General features: G+C 56.0%; 1 long non-coding RNA gene across 1 annotated transcript; it reads left to right on the top strand.

Moving 5' to 3' along the window:
* The first annotated feature begins 397 nt into the window (after positions 1-397).
* On the top strand, positions 398-4,777 carry LOC133362217 (uncharacterized). Its single transcript, XR_009757474.1, has 3 exons — positions 398-486; positions 1,960-2,047; positions 4,688-4,777. It is a non-coding gene; the product is annotated as an uncharacterized LOC133362217 (long non-coding RNA).
* The last annotated feature ends 363 nt before the right edge of the window (positions 4,778-5,140 follow it).

Here is a 5,140-nt window from a genome sequence, read left to right as displayed (position 1 = left end):
CCCACCCCCTCCCCCCCACCTCTCCCCCCATCCCCTCCCAACCCCTCAACCCACCCCTTGGTGATGATGATGGTGGTGGTGATGGTGGTGATGGTGGTGGTGGTGATGGTGGTGATGGTGGTGATGGTGGTGATGGTGGTGATGGTGGTGATGGTGGTGATGGTGGTGATGGTGGTGATGGTGGTGATGGTGGTGGACACCATTGTGTCTGTGTATGGTGATGGTGGTGATGATGGTGATGGTGGTGATGTTGATGGTGGTGATGGTGGTGATGATGATGGTGGTGATGATGATGATGATGGTGGTGATGATGATGATGGTGGTGATGTTGATGATGGTGGTGATGGTGGTGATGATGATGGTGGTGATGGTGGTGAACTGTGTGTGGTGGTGAGGAGGTGGTGAGGTTCCTGCTTGCGATGAGGCTCCACCTGTGCCTGCTCACCTCACTCCCTCCCGTCTACCGCACCCAGCTGCTCCACCAGGGTGAGTCGCTCGCTCACCCCTCGCCCGCTCACCCGCTCACTCACCCATTCACTCACCCACTCACTCACTCACCCACTCAGCCATCCACTCACCCACCCACTCACTCATCCACTCACTCACCCACTCACCCCTCACTCACCCACTCACCCCTCACTCACCCACTCACCCACTCACCCCTCACTCACCCACTCAGCCACCCACTCACCCACTCAGCCACCCACTCACCCACTCATCCACTCACTCATCCACTCACTCACCCACTCACCCACTCACTCACTCACTCACCCACTCACTCACTCACTCACCCACTCAGCCACTCACCCACCCACTCACCCACTCACTCACTCAGCCACTCACTCACCCACTCACTCACTCACTCACTCACCCACTCACTCACCCACTCAGCCACTCAGCCACTCACTCACCCACTCAGCCACTCACCCACCCACTCACCCACTCATCCACTCACTCATCCACTCACTCACCCACTCACCCCTCACTCACCCACTCACCCCTCACTCACCCACTCACCCCTCACTCACCCACTCAGCCACCCACTAACCCACTCATCCACTCACCCACCCACCCACTCACCCCTCACTCACCCACTCACCCCTCACTCACCCACTCAGCCACCCACTAACCCACTCATCCACTCACCCACCCACTCACTCATCCACTCACCCACCCACTCACCCACTCACCCACTCACTCACCCACTCAGCCACTCAGCCACTCAGCCACTCAGCCACTCACCCACTCACCCACTCAGCCACTCACCCACTCACCCACTCACTCACTCACCCACTCACCCACTCACTCACTCAGTCACTCACTCACCCACGCACCCACTCACCCACTCACCCACTCACTCACCCACTCAGCCACTCAGCCACCCACTCACTCACCCACTCACTCACCCACTCACCCACTCACTCACCCACTCACTCACTCAGCCACTCACCCACTCAGCCACTCACCCACTCAGCCACTCACCCACTCAGCCACTCACCCACTCACTCACCCACTCACTCACTCACTCACCCCTCCCCCCCATCTTCTCACCCCCACCCCCTCCCCCCCACCTCTCCCCCCATCCCCTCCCAACCCCTCAACCCACCCCTTGGTGATGATGATGGTGGTGGTGATGGTGGTGATGGTGGTGATGGTGATGGTGGTGATGGTGGTGATGGTGGTGATGGTGGTGATGGTGGTGATGGTGGTGATGGTGGTGATGGTGGTGATGGTGGTGATGGTGGTGATGGTGGTGATGGTGGTGATGGTGGTGGACACCATTGTGTCTGTGTATGGTGATGGTGGTGATGATGGTGATGGTGGTGATGTTGATGGTGGTGATGGTGGTGATGATGATGATGGTGGTGATGATGATGATGGTGGTGATGTTGATGATGGTGGTGATGGTGGTGATGATGATGGTGGTGATGGTGGTGAACTGTGTGTGGTGGTGAGGAGGTGGTGAGGTTCCTGCTTGCGATGAGGCTCCACCTGTGCCTGCTCACCTCACTCCCTCCCGTCTACCGCACCCAGCTGCTCCACCAGGGTGAGTCGCTCGCTCACCCCTCGCCCGCTCACCCGCTCACTCACCCATTCACTCACTCACCCACTCAGCCATCCACTCACCCACCCACTCACTCATCCACTCACTCACCCACTCACCCCTCACTCACCCACTCACCCCTCACTCACCCACTCACCCACTCACCCCTCACTCACCCACTCAGCCACCCACTCACCCACTCAGCCACCCACTCACCCACTCATCCACTCACTCATCCACTCACTCACCCACTCACCCACTCACCCACTCACTCACCCACTCACTCACTCACTCACCCACTCAGCCACTCACCCACCCACTCACCCACTCACTCACTCAGCCACTCACTCACCCACTCACTCACTCACTCACTTACCCACTCACTCACCCACTCAGCCACTCAGCCACTCACTCACCCACTCAGCCACTCACCCACCCACTCACCCACTCATCCACTCACTCATCCACTCACTCACCCACTCACCCCTCACTCACCCACTCACCCCTCACTCACCCACTCACCCCTCACTCACCCACTCAGCCACCCACTAACCCACTCATCCACTCACCCACCCACCCACTCACCCCTCACTCACCCACTCACCCCTCACTCACCCACTCAGCCACCCACTAACCCACTCATCCACTCACCCACCCACTCACTCATCCACTCACCCACCCACTCACCCACTCACCCACTCACTCACCCACTCAGCCACTCAGCCACTCAGCCACTCAGCCACTCACCCACTCAGCCACTCACCCACTCACCCACTCACTCACTCACCCACTCACCCACTCACTCACTCAGCCACTCACCCACCCACTCACCCACTCACTCACCCACGCACCCACTCACCCACTCACCCACTCACTCACCCACTCAGCCACTCAGCCACCCACTCACTCAGCCACTCTGCCACCCACTCACTCAGCCACTCTGCCACCCACTCACTCAGCCACTCACCCATTCACCCACCCACTCACTCACCCACTCACCCACTCACTCACCCACTCACCCCTCACTCACTCACTCACCCACTCCTCCTCCACACCCTCCCCCCAACCCCCCATGCCCCCACCCCTCCCCCTCCTCTCCCCCCTCCCTCCTACCCCCTCCCCTCTCCCCCACCCCCTGGTGATGATGATGGTGGTGATGTTGGTGATGTTGGTGATGATGGTGGTGATGGTGATGGTGGTGATGGTGGTGATGGTGGTGATGATGATGGTGGTGGTGATGGTGGGGGACACCGTTGTGTCTGTGTATGATGGTGGTGATGGTGGTGGACTGTGTGTGGTGGTGATGGTGGTGGACTGTGTTTGGTGGTGGTGGTGGTGGTGATGGTGGTGATGGTGGTGTGATGGTGGTGTTGATGGTAATCATGGTGATGGTGGTGGTGGTGATGGTGGTGGTGATGGTGGTGATGGTGGTGGTGATGGTGGTGGTGGTAATCATGGTGGTGTTGGTGGTGGTGATGGTGGTGGTGATGGTGGTGGTGATGGTAATCATGGTGATGGTGGTGGTGATGGTGGTGGTGATGGTGGTGGTGATGGTGGTGGTGGTGATGGTGATCATGGTGGTGGTGGTGATGGTGGTGGTGGTGATGGTGATCATGGTGATGGTGGTGTGATGGTGGTGTTGATGGTAATCATGGTGATGGTGATGGTGGTGGTGATGGTGTTGATGATAATCATGGTGATGGTGGTGGTGATGGTGGTGGTGATGGTGGTGTTGATGGTAATCATGGTGGTGGTGGTGGTGATGGTGGTGGTGATGGTGTTGATGGTAATCATGGTGATGGTGATGGTGGTGTTGATGGTAATCATGGTGATGGTGGTGGTGGTGGTGATGGTAACCATGGTGATGGTGGTGTTGATGGTGATCATGGTGATGGTGGTGGTGGTGTTGATGGTAATCATGGTGATGGTGGTGGTGATGGTGGTGTTGATGGTGATCATGGTGATGGTGGTGGTGGTGGTGGTGGTGATGGTGGTGTTGATGGTAATCATGGTGGTGGTGGTGTTGATGGTAATCATGGTGATGGTGGTGGTGGTGGTGGTGATGGTAGTCATGTTGATGGTAATCATGGTGGTGGTGGTGTTGATGGTAATCATGGTGATGGTGGTGGTGATGGTGGTGTGATGGTGGTGTTGATGGTAATCATGGTGATGGTGGTGGTGATGGTGGTGGTGATGGTAATCATGGTGATGGTGTGATGGGTGATGGTGGTGTTGATGGTAATCATGGTGATGGTGGTGTTGATGGTGGTGTGATGGTGGTGTTGATGGTAATCATGGTGATGGTGTGATGGGTGATGGTGGTGGTGATGGTGATCATGGTGATGGTGGTGGTGTGATGGTGGTGTTGATGGTGATGGTGGTGTGATGGTGGTGGTGTGATGGTGGTGGTGGGGGGTGGTGGAGAGATGGCTAGATGTAGCGGATGTAATGAGTCCTGACGACAATTCCTCTTTCGACCCCATGCAGTTGGATCCTGAGAGACGGCTGGATGTAGTGGAGTGGCTGGAGACTCTACGTATTGAGTACATCTGTTACCTGTTGCACTGCTGTGTATATTCGTGTCTCTTAGATATTTTTCAGTGATTTCCTGTACACCGAGCTGGAGTGATGTTGTTTGCACAGAAATCAACTCTTCACAGAAACCAGAAAACACATGCGGACGAGAAGCCATTCAATTGTTCTGTGTTGGAGAGGACACGAAACAAGCATGAGAAGATCCGCAATGATATGGAAGTGAAATCAAAAGGTGAAATACAAAATGCTCTGTCTGCTCAGTGGCGCTGTTTTCATTCATTTAGCACCACGAGCGGGGAGTCTCATCCCTGTAGTTCCCTGTTGTGGTGCCGCATTCATCACCACGTTGCCCCTCAATTCTTTGTACGACACAATATGAAAATAAGTTGTGTTCCAATACACATACTTACACGAGTACACATATACACCCCCATGTACACACACCCACACACGAGTGGACATACACAGCGCTGTAGAAACATACACGAATGTGCATACACACTGCCTCATACATACACACACGAGTGTACATACACAGCAGTGTACGTACAAAGGGATTGC

This window comes from Lethenteron reissneri, unplaced genomic scaffold (genome assembly GCF_015708825.2).
Source record: "Lethenteron reissneri isolate LAM-NWPU_2019-01 unplaced genomic scaffold, ASM1570882v1 scaffold_1405, whole genome shotgun sequence".
In the NCBI taxonomy this organism is placed as follows: domain Eukaryota; kingdom Metazoa; phylum Chordata; class Hyperoartia; order Petromyzontiformes; family Petromyzontidae; genus Lethenteron; species Lethenteron reissneri.
Note: the sequence above shows the minus strand (reverse complement) of the source record. Positions and strands in the feature narration are given on the sequence as shown.